Source organism: Bos taurus, chromosome 16 (genome assembly GCF_002263795.3).
Source record: "Bos taurus isolate L1 Dominette 01449 registration number 42190680 breed Hereford chromosome 16, ARS-UCD2.0, whole genome shotgun sequence".
NCBI lineage: Eukaryota > Metazoa > Chordata > Mammalia > Artiodactyla > Bovidae > Bos > Bos taurus.
The window spans coordinates 50,035,329-50,052,591 of NC_037343.1; the positions used below are offsets into that span (position 1 = coordinate 50,035,329).

Consider the following 17,263-nt stretch of genomic DNA (forward strand, 5'->3'; position numbering starts at 1 on the left):
TCAAAGATGCAAGCTCTCATGTTGACGGAGCCTGTGTGCCTGGAGGCTGCTGGGCCGGGGATGGGCAGAGAATGCAGTGTCTTGGGGATTCCAGCCTGCTTGGGTCACAAAGCCCAGTGCACTCAGGTTCTCAGGCTTTGCTAGAATTTTCCCATTATTGCCAAACACTCCACGCTGAATCAGGAGTGTGACCTCAAGATTTCTAGATTTTGGCCCTAAAAGTGGCCCACATGGGTGGTGATATAAGCATGATAGGTGCAGAGGTCAAATGCCAAGGCTGAGCTGTGTCCTGGGAGCCCAGGGCTGGCGGGGGTGTGGGCATTTGTGGGGGAACAGAGCCAGGGAGGACAAATGCTCATGAGAGCTTGGACTGACCAGCTGGGTGGTGGTGTTCTGAGGTCGCATGACACAGCATGATGCATAGCGATGCACAGGCCAGCGCCCCGGTTCAGATCCACAGACACACACCGCACTGCCCCCACCATCTCCAAAGGCCCAGTGTGCACGATGGCCTGCCTGGCAGGTCCAGGTCCTCCCACCATTGCCAGACCTGTAGTGGGCAGTGGTCCATCCCTCCATCAACCTGCCCATCCCGGACAAACTCAGACCCTCAAGGAGAGAGCTGTGACGGCTGGGTTCGCCGCGAGGCCGTGTCTCCAAGTGAAGCTGTCTAAGGAGATCCAGGACTCCGCTTCCTAAATGTTTTCACTCCCCCGCCCCGCCCCGCTGGGCCTGAGAGTCAAACAGCCCTCTGCCCTGGATCTGAGACTCTCTCACTCCTGACCACCCACGATGGTCATGACCACTGGGGGCCACATGCCTTGCAGAGTGGACCCCTGCAGTACTCGCCTCTGCATGTGGCTGAAAGGACCACAGCAGGAACTCAGCTCCCCTGTCGCACTCCTGGGTGTGTTGTTTCAGCGGTCCCAGGCTCTGGGAAGGCTTCTGTCTCCACTGTTGAAAGTGTCTGACCTGCTAACAGATTGTCCATCACCTGGAGAGAGGCAGGAAGACCCTACTGCCAAGAAGCAGGCTACTCTCTGAGGGGTGACACCATGTGGTCACTGGGAAAATCGGTGGGTTTATGAGCTATGTGATGTTCTGCTGGTTTCAAGCTCCCCTCCGGGCAGAAATTCCAGCTCATGCTGCCCAGGTGCCCAGAAGGCTCCATCCAGCCCTCCTTCCTCCTCCCTGTCTGCCGCCCATCCCTCCAGCCACCTGGTCTGGACGTCGGGGAGGGGCCATGGGTATCTCGGTGCACATGTCCTCATGGATGGCCGCAGCTATCTCAGCCCCTTCGGTGGCTGCGATGCTCTGAGCAGTCACTGTGGGGTTGTGTTTGATATTAATCCCAGATGGTGCCCCTCTTCCAGCTCCAGTCAGAAGCCTCTGTCCAGGGCCGCCCTGTCCCCAACCCGTGCCAGCCATGCCTCATAAATCACTTGACTGAGTTTACGGGAGAACTGGCCATGACTCCATCTCCCTCCGTGAGACAAGGCTCACACCATGGTGACTCTGCAGAGCACACTTCCATCCTGTGAAGGAAAGCTTGGTCTGGTTTCTGCTCCAGTGGTCACACCCAGCAGCATCCCCCCAGCCCCCACATAGCCCATGCCCTCAATGGGAGTTGGACAGCAACTGGGCAGCCTTGGGCAGTTGCCAGGCATTAGACCTTGGGAATGGCTAACCCTGGATCTGCTGGGCACCCTGCTGCTCACTGCTCTGGCTACTGAGCCTAGGCCAGCTGAGCCCTGGGCCAGGGCCTCGTCTGTCCTGCCATCCCTCGTTCCTTCTGCTACCAGTGCCCAGAGTCTTAGCCAATTAGTGACCAGCAGACTGAGCTCATTGGAGCTGGCTGACATCTGGTGGCCAGACCCTGCTTGCTGAAGGTCTGGACCAGTGTCAGCTGCCAACCTGAAGGAACAGGAGGACTCTGTAGATGGCAAGACAGTCACTGCTTATGCAAGAAAGAGAATGGTGGATGTGTTGGAGGGAGCTTGTGGGAGTACAGCCCCCTGCCCAAGGATGACTTCTCTTCCACTGCTCTGTCCCAGGCATTCCCAGAGGAGCCCAGGGACCCAGGCACTCTTCCTGGGAGACTAGTCCCTTTGAATCTCTTAGATGGAAATTGTATCACCTATCCACCCATCCAGGTTTCCATCCACCATCCATCCCTCCATCTATCCACCCACCCACCCATCCATCCATTCACCCACTCACCCACCCATTCATCCAATTCACCATCCACTCTTCCATCCGTCTATCCATTCACCTACCCCATCCACCATCCATCTACCCACCAACCCTTTCACCCACCCACACACTCATTCACCAACTCCATCCATTCATCCACCCAGTCTCCTGCGTAATTATCTTCCCTTCTCCCCTCCCTCCTGCCCTTCCACCCACCTTCCCCTTCTTAGTAGTTGAGCTGTGCATCCAGTCTTGCTGTCCACCTCCTTTCTTGGTGAACTTTGAGCTTCAGCATGGCACCCAGGAGTCCTATCTGCTCTGTTGTTCTCTTCAAGCCAGCTGGGAAAGGAGCAACACCCTAGATCACTCCTCTCTCAGACTCCCATGAGGCTGGCTCATTAACCTGGACTGGATGTCAGTCACATGACACTAGTGAAAGCCAGTGTTGGTGGAGCATAAGAAGGAACTGGCACCGAGCTGACATGCTCTGAGGACCTTAGTAAAGCAGCCCTCGGTGGGGCTGTCCACGGTTCAGCATGGCTTAGTGGAGACCCCACTAAGTGTCAAGTGAGGCAGATCTGTTTAGGGGAGAGGAAGTCTGGGGCCAGACCACCAATTACCCCCACCACTGCTTTTTGTCCCTGGGTCAGGAAGATCCCCTGGAGAGGGAAATGGCAACCCACTCTCTCTAGTGTTCTTGCCTGGGAAAGCCCATGGATGGAGAATCCTGGTAGGCTACAGTCCATGGGGTTGCAAACAGTCGGACACGACTGAGTGACTAACTCTTTCTACTTTTTGCCCTTCACTTTTATGGAACCCTGGTCCTGAGCACTTAAAATTTTTTTAAAATCTTGAAATGGGATGGATAATTAGATAGATGATGGATAGGTGGGTGGGTTGGTGGATGGATGGACAGAAAATTTGGGAAACACAAGAAAAGCATTGCAAAGCAGATATTAAGTACAAGTGACCCCACTTTGCTCATATCTTGGAATGCTCCTTGGGATTTTCTATTTCAAAATCCAAGGAGGACGAGCCGTATCTATGTCCGACTGCCCACTTTCTCACATGATGCCTTGTCTGACTGTCCTGTGGGGTCCGTATCCTCCGCATCCTGCCGGTGTGCTGGAGTTCTCGCAGAGCTGCTTCTGTGGGGTCCGTGCTTCCCTGCTGGGACCCGTAGGCTTCCATCCCTCCCACCCTGCCTGCCTCACTTTCCCTGGCCACAACTGCTCAGGCCAACCCAGCAGCTTTCATCAGAGCCCTGGAGAGGGGCCAAGCAGAGCCCCCACATCTGGAGCCCATGAAAGGCTCTTGGGTGGTGGGGTTTCTCTCGTATTTCAGGGGCTCTTGGTCATGCGTTGAACTGGGGGTGCTGTTGGCTCAGGGGCCAAGTGCCCCAGGGCTATGGGAGAATATCTGAGATTGATCACTCATCACCAGTCATAGTAGGACCCTGTAGGTGTGTCCACAGCTCCAAGGGCAAGGGCTTTCCTCATTCATCACTCATCTAGGTAGAGGTGGGCAGTGGTGATAGGAGAATGTGGAGGGACCTCAGACTTCACCTGGGGCAGCTCCCCTCCCCTTCTAGGTGGGGTTTCCAGAGCACCCGCCCCCCACCAGGGCAGAGCCAGCAGCAGGCTCCCTGAGGGTCAGAACCGGCCTCCAGACTCTTCAGTGGAGGTCAGCCTGGTCAGATCCCCCACAGAGGCGCCCTATGTGACCACAGTCTCCTGCTGGTGCTCCTGGCCCAGCACCACCAGCATTTCTCCGGGGGCTTCAAGGGGCCAGGTAGTCTGGGGTCCCCTCCTGGAAGACAGGCAAGACCCTGGGACTTCAGCCACCTCTAGTTGCAGGAGCAGGAGGTGGCAGGGGAGAACTGCTCTGGCTGCTGGCCTCCTGCACCCTAGTCCCCCACCCCTGCACTCCAGCCCTGGCCCCCGACGTCTGCACTTCTCCCACTCTCCTTTCTAATCTTCTCCCTACTCAACCCCATTGTCACCTCCTGTTTGCTGTTGTGACAGGTCCCTGATCATGTCCTTCCAAAGTAACAACTGGCCTCTTCATGTAGGTGGGAGTGTTGGGTGGAGAGTTTACCATCTGGCTGCATTATCTCCACATTTACTCCTAAGCATGGTGGAGACCTGTGGCTGGCGAGCAGTGAACCTTGGGTCACACTGTGACCAGCTGACCCATCGAGCCTTGTAAGTGTCTAGACTGCTGATGCCCTGAAACCAATCACAGCCTCAGAGGACATGTACCTCTGTGGCCAGCAGGAGGGGACCAGTCCCCACCTGGCAGGAGACACAGAGAGGCTGGAACTCCAAGACTGAGGTTTTGGGGACCAAGGTTCTGGATCCAGCAGAACAACACCTCTCTACAGCAGATCCAGGGCTCTTCAAGGAACCCACGGATCTCAGCAGATCTGGAAGGCAACCTTTCCTGATAGGGGTGTCAGTTGCGTGTTGGCCATCCGAAATGCTGAGTGGCCCAAGCCCACATCTCAGGAGTGTGGACACAGGTTTGCTGGCCTTCCCGGTGTAGACCAGGGTGGTCCAGAGACCCAGCACTGCCACCTGGGCAGGGTAAGGGGGGGCGGGGCTGGGCTGCCCTCACAGCTTGGCGGCCATGACTGAATACCCCAGGCTGGACAGCTGCCACAGCAGACATCTACTCCTCACAGCCTGGAGGTCGGACATCCAAGATCCTGTCAGGTCCAGCTTCCCGGGCTCCTGCTGTATCTCCATGGGACCGAGAAGGCTGACTCTGGGGTCTCTTGCTGTTCTTCTAAGGGCGCTAATCCATCGTGGGTCCCCACCTTCTTGACCTTACCTCACCCTAATTGCCTCCCAAATGCTCCGCCTCCAAATACCATTGCACTAGGAGTCAGAGCTTCCACATAGGCACTGGGGGGACACATTCAGCCAATAGTAGGGGCCGTCCTGTCCATCCCACCACAGAAGAGAGCAAGAGCATTGCTCTGTGGGCAAGGTCACTGGGGCCTAAGCCATCAGCGACTCAGCCCTCACAGCCTTCTGGCAGGTTCACCTCACTACAGGGCATGTCGGAGTTGCCTCCATCCTGGACAGAGGAGGGTGAGAGAGAGGCCTAGATGTGCTGAGATGCAGGAGTCTCTGCCCAGGAGGCCAGAGGGGAGAGGGGAAGAGGGAGGAGGAGGCAGCCAGAGGGGAGGACAGCAGTGGAGGGGGCTGGGGCAGCCAGGAGCCTCACCCACCTCCAGAGGAACCACAGACAGGCTTTCAGGCAGAGCTGTTCCCTCTCCTCCTGGACTTGGAAACTTCAGGGCCCCAACGTGTCCCCTTCCAGATAATGCATATGCTTGGAGGGGGCTATGGCCCTGCAACCATTAGAAGCAGCAGAGGTGAGCAGACCAGAGGCAGCCCTGGAACCAGCCTCTGGTCGGCTTGGCAAGCCTAAGAGGCTCCTTCGGCTGGGGTAGAAGAGTGATGGCCTCGTCATGTGCGCTGTTCCTTTTGCTTTTATTCTTTTGGCTTTGCTCCAAAGGTAACAGGCCACTGATGGAAGCATTGAGGCGACGGACATTGTAAAGTGACAGAGGAAGACCCTTCCTCACATCCCCACCTCAAGATGTGAAGTGATGATGAGTGTGCTCAGTCATAGCCTGGACTGTAACCCGCCAGGCTCTTCTGTCCATGGAATTTCCTGGAGTGGAAATATACTGGAGTGGGTTGCCAATTCCTTCCCCATCCAGGGATCGAATCCACGTCTCCTGCATCTCCTGAACTGGCAGGCTGATTCTTCATTGCTGAGCCCCCTGGGAAGGACCCACCCCTGCCAATCCAGGTGCTTCTCCAAATGTGACTACAGTCACTGCTGGGTCAAAATCTTCCAGATGTTCTCCAGGCACAAGTGCACCTGGAAACACCCAGAAACAGGCTTTTTCTGCGAAACAGATGCCGCCACACACACCATTCTGCCCTCCCCGGGGAGTGTTGTGCCCTTGTCCCCAAGCCTGAGGAGCATGGCCTTGACCTTCTCAGTGCTGCTTAGTGACCTGTCATCCAACTGACCGAATTCCTCCACACGATCTCTAACGAGGCTTTCCCATTTAAGAGTTTTTCAGTTATTGACGTTTTTCAGATTTAAAAAAAACTATCACAAATGAAGTCTCAGTCGTTCCCCACACAACCCTCTCCTTCCCCATGGTGTGGTCGAGGACTGGATGCTAACTTGGAACCACACAGGGAAGACTGCACGTGTTTACAATGTGGGGGGAAGCTGCCAGGGTCGGCAGCCCCGTTTTTTAGATTTAATTTTTATTTTATGTTGGAATAGAGTTGATTTACCATGTTGTGTTAGTTTCGGGTGTACAGCACAGTGATTTGGTTACACATGTACATACATTCTTTTCCACTGTAGGTTATTACAGAATATTGAATAGGGTTCTCTGTGCTCTAAAGCAGGTCCTTGATGATTATCTATTTTATATATAGTAGTGTGTCTATGCTAATCCCAAACACCTGGTTTATCCCCCCACCTATCCCAAATGGTAACCATAAGTTTGTTTGCTGGGTCTGTGAGTCTGTTTATGTTTTGTAAATAAGTTCATTCATATCATATTTTTAGATTCCACATATAAAAGAAGGCAATGGCACCCCACTCCAGTACTGTTGCCTGGAAAATCCCATGGATGGAGGAGCCTGGAAGGCCGAAGTCCATGGGTCACTGAGGGTCGGACACGACTGAGCGACTTCACTTTCACTTTTCACTTTCATGCATTGGAGAAGGAAATGGCAGCCCACTCCAGTGTTCTTGCCTGGAGAATCCCAGGGACGGGGGAGCCTGGTGGGCTGCCGTCTATGGGGTCACACAGAGTTGGACATGACTGAAGCGACTTAGCAGCAGCAGTAGCAGCAGCATAAGGGATGTCATACGGTATTTGTCTTTCTCTGACTGATTGACTTCACTTAGTGTGACAATGTCTAGGTCCTTCCATGTTGCTGCAAAGCATATTATTTCATTCTTTTCAATGGCTGAGTAATATTCCATTGTATATATACCACATCTTCTTTAACCATTCATTCAGCTCTTGATGGGCATTTGGGAAAAGACTCAAACCAATAAAATTAGAAATGAAAAAAAAGTTACAACTGACACCACAGAAATAAAAGGATCGTAAGACACTACTACTACTACTAGCAACTCTATGTCAATACAATGAACAAGCTAGAAGACCAGGACAAGTCCTGAGGCATCATTTTTGAAGGACAACGGAGAGAGTCCTAAAGGGTCACTCTCCTGTCCAGGTGCTGTAAAGCTGCCACGTGGAAAATCAGAGGCAGGGGCATGGTTAGACCGGCAGCTCCTGCCATGCAGTCTCCTGGAGCTGCAGGGACAAAGGGCCACACCCGAAGGCCTTTCACAACAGACGTGTCTTGCCTCGCAGCTCCAGGGGCTGGAATCTGGGCGTGGCTCACCCGGAGCCATGGCTTGGGCCCTCATCACATGGCCATTCAGCTGCTGGCAAGGCTGTGGTCACATCTGAAGGGTGGATGGGGAGGTGAGAAGGGCTCCAGCTCCCAGTTCACCATGTAGTCGTCAGCGGGCCTCAGACTATCACCTGGGCCCCATCCCAGGAAGCCTCATGACACAGCAGCTGGCTTCTCTTAGTGAAGCAGTTGGGGGTGGGCACCCAGGACAGAATCATTCTCTTTAAGCTGATCTCGGGATGATGTCTCATCACGCCCCCTGCTGTTCCTGTTGGTCAGAGTGAGTCAGCCCAGGGCAGAGCAAGAGGGGTGCCTGGAGAAGGGGTCATTGAGGGCCATCTTGGAGGCTGCCCTCCTGGGCACCGACCAGAGCACCAGGACTGGAGGGAAGGTCACCAGCTGCCAGTGCAGACCCACTCAGCTCAGCAGAGATGCTGCCTTCTGCTGGTCACTCAGGGCACTAATGGAGTTCAGTGGAAAGCAGTGTGTGGCTGTTTTGGGAGAGCGGGGGACACAGGTCAACCAGCAGGAACACCCCAGCTGGGCACAGCCTCTTCTGGACCCCTCCCTGGCAGCGTAGCTTATGTAAAACTCTGACACGGCTGCTTCTTATTGCTTCAGAATGCTCCTTCCTGATCTAGGACATCCCGCGGGACCTAGGGGACATCTTTCCCTCCACACCCCACCCCACCCCCTGCTTCCTGACCCTGGAGTCTCTGAGCTGCCTGGCACCCCCTCACCCACGTGGCCCTCAGACAAGGGGTCTCTCGCCCCCTGCCGGTGCCCTGCTGGAACCGCCAATAGAAAGATCTGGGGCGGTGGGGGTGGCGGGGGCGGGGCCGGGGCGCAGGAACAAAGGAGGCTTGTTAGCTTCATGCAAGCAGGACACCAGGGGGGAGGAAAAAAAAATCAATGTTTGCTAAATAGGGGGAAAAAAATCACCCTGACTCAGTGGGGACAAGGTTTATTTTCAAGTGTATTAAAGTGATTACCCAGAGGAAAAGCAGAGCAAATGAACAAGTGTGCAGAGTGGTGAGTCGCTCGTTTTCCCGAAGAGCTCGGAAGAGCAGGCTCTGTGCGCGCCCCGCCAGCCGGACACAGCCAGGCTTTCGGTTTTAAATAGTTTATAACATTTCAGAGGCAGCATCTAAGTGGGGGCCGTCCCTGGAGAGGCCCGGCAGACCTCTGCATTTAGCCAGTGATAAATAACCCGGAGCGCACAGGGCCCGGAAGGATCCCAGATTTAATTCAAATAATTTAAAATCTAATGTTGAAAGAGCTCTTTGCATTCATGGGCCGTGCGCATTTCCAGCTGGAGAAAGAAAAGGCTTTGTGTTCCGGGTGGGGGCAGGGTGACAGGCTGGAGCCCAAAGTTTGGGACTAACCTTTTTACCATGTGCTGCTTCCAGCCCTCTCACCAGCATTTTTCATACTATAAGTGGCATCGGTGCTGAAGCCAGACAAGGAGGGAACACGATTTATCCTCTCCTGGAGTTTTGACTCCAGGTGAAAGGATTTTTGTCCACGGCGAGGTTGCTTCCTCACAAGCCCCTTCTCTGACGATGCTCGTCCCTACCCACAGCTCAGATTTCTAGATGGAAGCATCCTGATGCACACGCAGTCCCCCATGCCACCCCTGAGAATCTTCTGGGGCCCCATGGCATGGTCCCTGTCATGGTAGGAGGCTGAGGCCCATCTGAGGAGGGAGCCCCCATTCCGCATAACCCCCATCCTGCCTCATCCACACATCAGGAAGACAGCCAGGGCCACCAGGAGATGATCCCAAGAGACTGGATGGGTGGCTGAGACTGGCCATAGAATCCAGGCTCAGTTCTGAAGGATGTGCAAACACTGTATTTTGTCAGTGTCGGCCCAGATTCAAGGCCACCCAGAACCTCAGAATATGACTGTTTGGAAACAGGCTCTTCGCAGAAGCAGTCAGATCATCTTGGGTTAGAATGGACCAGAATTCCAATGATTGATGTCCCAGGAAGAAGGAAAACCAGAGACACACAGGGAGAGACGCATGATCACCGAAGCAGGGGTGACATGTCTACAAGCTGAGGTCTGTGGCCCCACCAGATGCTAGGAAAGGCCTGAGGCAGGTAGCCCCTCAGAGCCCCCCAGAAGTACCCAGCCCAGACCACAGCTGGATTCAGAATTCCAGCCTCCAGACTGTGAGAGAGCAGATTTCTGTTGTTTTAAGCCCCTGTCCCCACATTCTGGGGGTTTGTTACAACATCGGGGGAAGATTCACAGAATGACGTCAGAGGTCTGAGTTGTGTAGCAGTTGTGTAGTTACAACACGCCTCCGTCTGTTGGCGTTACATAAACACAGGTGCCAGTGCAGGAGACGCAAGAGACGCTGGTTAGATACCTGGGTCGGGAAGATCCCCTGGAGGAGGAAATGGCAACCCACTCCAGTATTCTTGCCTGGGAAATCCTGTGGACAGAGAACCTGGAGGGCTACAGTCCAAGGGGTCGCACGGAAAAGAACATGACTGAGCACACACACACAGGTGTCATGACTGGTGACAAAAAGCATCCCGTATGTGAGCTGCAATCTTTCCAGGAGCTGTCTGGAAGTGGCTGCAGGTGCCCGGAGCCAGTGGACACACTTCTCAGCAGCTTTCCCACAGTCTCAGAATGTCATGGGGACAAAACACTCATCAGCTTGCCTTTCTAAAATGACCCATTTCCCCAGTCCTGACTTACCTTTCTTTTTCTTTTTAAGAGAATCTATGGGGCTTTCTCTTAAAAGGTACCCAAAAGGCATTCTCTCCTGTCAGAATTCATCTCTGGCTTGGGTGGTAGAGGCCCTGGAGCATCTTGGAGGCACTCTCAGGAGAGGGAGGTGGTCCCCCCAACCCGTCTCAGTCCCACGTCACATCTCACTGTCTCCCAGCAGTGTCAGACTCTAGGCACCAGCCACACAGATCTAGGCTGCCAGGATCTCAGACAAGATTTTTGTAGAAATAAACATTATGGGCCCATCAAGAGGGAGACCCTGGCTGTTTCCTGTGCTCTAGCTCTCATTGTGGTGGCGCCCATGGCAGCCCTGGCAGACGCAGGAGCGATGGCAGTGACCGATATAGCTCGCCAGGTGGGTGAAGGTTGCCGAATGGTCCCCTGGCTAGACATGTGGGGTTTGACAGCTTGCCCAACCAGCTGGTGAATAAGTCAGCCAGGGCTTCTGCTTCAACATCCTGTGGGTGGGAGAGACAGGTTTGGGCAAGTCCACCCTCATGGACACCCTGTTCAACACCAAGGTCGGGGGGAGCCAACCACACACACACGGCCGGGTGTCCAGCTCCGGTCCAATACCTGTGACCTTCAAGAGAGCAACATGGGGCTAAAGCTGACAATTGTTAACACAGTGGGCTTCGGGGACCAGATCAACAAGGAGGACAGCTACGAGTCCGTCGTGGAATTCATCGGTGCCCAGTTTGAGGCCTACCTGTAGGAGGAGCTGCGGATCTGCAGGGTACTGAACACCTACCATGACTCTCGCATCCGTGCCCGCTTGTACTTCATCGCCCCCATGGGTCATTCCTTGAAGTCTCTGGACCGAGTGACTATGAAGAAGCTGGACAGTAAGGGGAACATCATCCCCATCATCATCAAATCAGATGCCATTTCTAAGAGTGAGCTAACCAAGTTCAAAATCAAAATCACCAGCAAGCTTGTCAGCAGTGGAATCCAGATCTACCAGTTCCCTACAGATGACAAGTCAGCAGCAGAGATCAACAGAACCGTGAACGCCCACCTGCCATTTGCTGTCAAGGGCAGCACAAAAGAACGGAAGATAGGTAAGAAGATGAAAGTGTGGTGGTATCCCTGGGGCACGGTGCAAGTTGAAAATGAAGCCCACTGTGACTTTATGAAGCTGCAGGATATGCCGATCTGAGGCAACATGGAGGATCTCCAGGAGCAGACCCCTGGCCCACACTGTGAGCTGTACCGCCGCTGTAAGCTGGAGGAGGTGGGCTTCAAGGACACCGACCCTGACAGCAAACCATTCAGTTTACAGGAGACGTATGAGGCCAAAAGGAATGAGTTGCTAGAGGAGCTCCAAAAAAAAGAAGAGATGAGAAAGATTTTCGTCCAGAGAGTCAAAGAGAAAGAAGCTGAACTTAAAGAGGCAGAGACAGAGCTGCATTAGAAGCTTGACCGTCTGAAGAAACTACACCAGGGTGAGAAGAAGAAGCTGGAGGATAAGAAGAAATCCCTGGATGACAAAGTGGACGCTTTCAAACAGAGGAAAATGGCAGCTGAGCTGCTCCAGTTTCAGGGCTCCCAGGTTGAAGGCTCACAGACTCTGAAAAGAGACAAAGAGAAGAAAAACTTTTAATAATCTTGTCTTCAGCAGCTACACTAAGTCTAAAGGAGAAGATTACCATTATAGAAGAGTTGCTGCTGCTGCTAAGTCGCTTCAGTCGTGTCCGACTCTGTGCGACCCCACAGACGGCAGCCCACCAGGCTCTGCCATCCCTGGGATTCTCCAGGCAAGAACACTGGAGTGGGTTGCCATTTCCTTCTCCAATGCATGAAAGTGAAAAGTGAAAGTGAAGTTGCTCAGTCATGTCCGACTCTTCTCGACCCCATGGACTGCAGCCCACCAGGCTCCTCTGCCCATGAGATTTTCCAGGCAAGAGTACTGGACTCGGTTGCCATTGCCTTCTCCAATAGAAGAGTTAGGGTTCCATATTGTCTCAAATCAGAAACCAACCAACACCTTCTCCCTCCAAATTGTGCACGCGTTCATGTGTGCATGCACACACACACACACACACACACACACTCTTAACAAGTGTTCATGTGTCCAGGCAAGAAGCTTTCTCCCAATTACATGGAATTTTATATGGAAGTGACTTGTCCTAATCTAACAAGGCAGGGAAAGATCCATCCGAGCTGGAGAATGGACCCAATGTAACCTAAGAGAGACAACTGCAGGATGACTCATCCAAGTGTAAGTGACTGAGGCAGGAGAGCTCAGCTATGGGTGTGAAAGTATTGCTTGCAAGTTTTTCATTTGAGTTTTCTGTTTTTCCTTTCAAACACCAATTCTCCAGTTCAATGGGTTGATTGTCTACAGCCACTACTAAACATTTCTAAATATGGATGAGAAAGTCAAGCAACATTCATATCTTCTTCAGCATTCACAGACTTTCTGCAGACCCCCTCAGCAAGTGGTGTGAGTGGATCTACTGACATTCAGGTGGAGAAAGGAAAGAAGAGACGAGGAAAGGAGAGATGGGGGAGTTTAAGCTTAATGAGAGCAAAATTACTCCATTCAGCCTTCCAAGGCCAGTTGGGGTTTTGGGAGAGGTTTCTGCTCAATGTGGGACCTGGAGGGAGAGCTTTGATGTTGATAAATCTGCCCTGAATTCGTTGGTTTAACTTACATTGAAATACCATTTGAGTGTGCCCATCCCCATATAGCCCTACAACCATTGCCATTCTACTGTCCCGTGTCTCTTGAGAGAGCCTCTTTGCATGTTTTCCAGAATCTGGTTCATTCTTCCTTTCTTCCCCTTTGTTCTTTTTGCTCAGAAATGTGACCAGTCATTGCTCCTCTGGGGCTTTTTTCGCCAGGAGAAATAACCCAAACCCAGCACTGTTTAGCTTGATATCTTTCTAATGTCCATGTCAATTTTCAATAAAATTCAAAGAAATGCTCAAAAAAAAAAAAAAAAAAGGCGGGGGGGTGGGGGTGGGCGGAGACCCTCCAGGGTGCTCAGGAGCAGCCTCTCTGGGCAGAGCCAGGGTTGAGGGTCTGAGGTCTTAGTGCTAAGTAGTTGGGGTTGGGCTCAAACTACCTGGGGTTTCCTAACCCAACACAGAGAAAACTGCAGGCCCAACCCCCTTCTCTGGTGCTTTGTCTGCCCACCTCCCTCAGGGCTGATAACCGCCTTGCTGCTGCTGCTGCTAAGTCGCTTCAGTCGTGTCCGACTCTGTGCGACCCCATAGAAGGTAGCCCACCAGGCTCCCCCGTCCCTGGGATTCTCCAGGCAAGAACACTGGAGTAGGTTGCCATTTCCTTCTCCAATGCATGAAAGTGAGAAGTGAAAGTAAAGTCGCTCAGTCGTGTCCGACTCTTAGCGACCCCATGGACTGTAGCCCACCAGGCTCCTCCATCCATGGGATTCTCCAGGCAAGAGTACTGGAGTGGGGTGCCATTGCCTTCTCCGGATAACCACCTTACTGCTCAGGAAACACAGCTTGGCTGGTGGACACAGCGAGCACCTGGCCAGACCTACTGCCCGAGACCGGGAAGGATCAGCTGGTGTCGTCACCGCTTCCGTCCTTCAGTCTGAATAAATCCCCGCCCAGACTGTGTCCAGACCGTGTCCAGAGACCAGCTGACCCTGCCTTCCCTCCCCCACCTCTCCCTTGGCTCACCCTGCTCCCCACGCTTGCCTTCCTTGGGCTCCTCATGGTTGGGGTGCCTCATCTCTCCAGTTTGGAGAGAATTTCCTCCGAACTCCCGGAGACTCAAAGGGGCCTCCTGGTTCCCCACCTCCACCACACTGTCCAGCAGGGGGGCCACAGCCTCCTGTGACCATGTCTGCCCACACTCGCAGGGCCCCAGGCCACTGAGCAGTAGCCACGTGCAGCTGGTGGCTGCCAGGCTGGCCATGGCCATGCAGGCCTGCCCACTAGGGCATGGAGGTCTGTGGACAGTGCTCTCTGGGGCCCCACCTGCCAGGACCACTCCTGAGCAGCCCGTCCAGTACTGTCCAACGTGGCTGGTGAATCAGGGGTGCGTCCGTGTGCGGGTTTTCTGACCAGAGCCTATTATCAGAGGTGGGTTGCTGCATGTGTAGGACCTGCCTGCAGAAGGCATTTTCTCTGGTTTATCTGAAGTTCAAATTTAACTGGGCGTCTTGAATTTGTGTCTACAAACCTGGCTGCCCCACCTGCCTGCGCCCACTCACAGGCATCGGTTCAGAGTCCTAAGCTCCCTGGGGTGGGCATGCTTACGGCTGGTCTGGCTGGTGTTTTCCTCAAAGGAGCCCCAAACGTGGAGCAGCTCTGGGTGCAAGAGCCCTCCCCATCCCAGCCTAAGGAGGCAGGCGAAGGGGGAATGTGAGCCTCGGCGAGCCCGGCTGGGCATCCATGCCAAAGACGTGCCTGCAGCTTTCCAGAAGGGAATTCATCCTAAAAATGGAAACTGCCCATCCCCCACACCCTGCCTGTCTGCCCAGACTCCCAGGAGAGGGACCCCTGGAAACCCCGCGGCAGACATTTGACACAGCCCCAGTGTACCCACGGTTCTCACAAGAGCCGGGAGGTAAGCATTACCCACGCTCAGCCCTTATCACCATGTTCCCAAGTTATCAGCAGCAGCTCCTTTAGCCTGAAACAGCCAGACGGACAGCCATGGGAGCCTGCCGGGTGCCAGGAACCTGGGACAGAGTCTGCCATGCTGCGGGGAGAGCGATGGTTTGCGCTGCTCCTTCCTGTGTCCTTCAGGGGCCAAATCTTTGAGGATGCTGTTTCAAAAGTTTAGTGTGGATGAGCCTGGGGTCCCCACCTTGGCCCCACCTTGGCATGTACCGAGTGCCTGGCTGAGTTTGCTGGAGACACTCGGTAGGTGGTGGGGTCGGCAGGGGCGAGGTAACGCATACTTTTCCGGGTGATGTCAGAGCTGGGTACGTGCCATGAAGAATAGGAAACAATTGGGGACAGATTGGGCAGAGGGACAGGTGGTCAGGGATGTCCCCAGTGAGCTGAGACCCCAAAGGCTAGGCAGAGGGCGCCATGGGGGCCTGGCTGCAGAACATTCCAGCATGGCAAGGGAGCAGCATGAGGGGCAGGGTAGGCAGAGGCCTGGGGCAGGAAGGACTTGGCCCTCCCAGTTCTCTGCTCACCATAGACACTGGATCTCAAATTCAGGGTGTTTCCCCATCAGCCCTGATCTGGTGGACTTAAGTCAGAGGAAGGCCCACACCTAACACCAGTGGATGAGGGGCGGGGATGGGCAGCCAGGCCTTCAGGTCAGGGCTGGACTGGGCTGGAGCAGCCAGGAGCCCCAGAGCTCAGGTTCCCTAGCCTTCAGCCCCTTCTCTGTGCACCCACAGTCAGGGAGGGTTCTCTCCACAAAACGTGGCCAGGTGGCCTAGGCTTCTGAAGGAGGAGGCTCCAAGGGAAGCCATAACCCCCACAGAGAGGCCCGGGGACCCCATCTGTAACAGCCACTGGCCTACAGCTTTGTCAAGTGGCCTCAGCACCCTGGCTTATACCCCACACTGTAGACAGGGGGCAGGGTTTATGGGCTTGCTGGGGTTCTCTCCCCACTGGAGAGTCAGTTACAAGGGAGCCAAGCAGCAGGACCCCACATGATTGCTAGCCTGATTCACTCTTGCCTCCCAGGAGCCCAGTAGAGGTGAGGTTTTCTGAATTAAATTTGGTCATTAGCTTGGGCTCCTAGGAGCAGATAACTTCCCATGGAGATGGTGCTGCAGTGGATGTTCTTGCACACATATCTTTGCATAGGGGTGTCATCTGCTCCTTACAATCAAATCCTTGATGCACCGGGACTTCTTGGTGGTCCAGTGGTTAAGACTTTGCCTTCCAACTCAGGGGGTTCAAGTTCAATCCCTGGTTGGGGAGCTAAGATCCCACGTGCCTCCAGGCTGAAAAAGCAAAGCATCAAACAGAAGCAATGTGGTAACAGATTGAATAAAGACTTTAAAAATGGTCCACATCAAAAAATCTTCTTAAAAAAAGTCCTTGAGGTGAGATTTCTGGGTCAGACGCCTCCTTAACCACTTGTCTGAGTTGGTCTAGGCTGCCTCCTTGCTATGTATCCCCATACAGCAGATGCGGTTGGAGGGAGGGCAGAAAGGAGAGAAAGAAAGAGAGAGGGGATGAGTGCCCTGGTCTCCTCTTCCTCTTATCAGGGCACTAATCCCTTCCCGAGGCCCCACCCTCATGACCTCATCTAAACCTAGTCACCTCGCTGAGGCTCCACCTCCTAATACCATTGTATTGGACATCCACACTTGAATTTGGGGACACACCACATCTCATAGCACAGCGCCAGCTGCAGAGGGACCCCAGCTGTGGTACTTCTCCACGTGGAGGTGGCCCTTGAGGACACGGTGAGGGTAACTTCCTAACGGGCAGAGCTTTGGGTGGAGAGAGACATGGCCCAGGTGAGGATCCAAACACGCTTGTAGGCAGTGGTCACCAGCTTCTCAAGTCTCTTGGAAGACTAGGAGGAAACAAACAAGGAGATGAGGGATGAGCAGCCCTGGGGAAGAGGCACGCAGATGGACTGCTGAGGACAGCACAGTCAGAAACAAACAAGGAGATGAGGGATGAGCGACCCTGGGGAAGAGGCACGCAGATGGACTGCTGAGGACAGCACAGTCAGACGGCAATGTCCACCCAGGCCCCAGGCAACCTGGTGGGCAGGGCAGCGTGGCCAGTCCTCAGGCAGCCTCTGGCCTCAGCCATCTCTGTTAAGGACATTGGACTCATGGATGAAGTAGTCACGACCATAGGTTTTGAAGCAACGTATGGACTTCTTCTCACTAAGGCTGATGTGATTCTATTAATACTATTACTGTGTTTCTAGCAATGGCACCCCA

General features: G+C 53.9%; 1 pseudogene; it reads left to right on the top strand.

The window, feature by feature from the left end:
* The first annotated feature begins 10,441 nt into the window (after nt 1-10,441).
* On the top strand, nt 10,442-13,445 carry LOC783289 (septin-6-like; annotated as a pseudogene).
* The last annotated feature ends 3,818 nt before the right edge of the window (nt 13,446-17,263 follow it).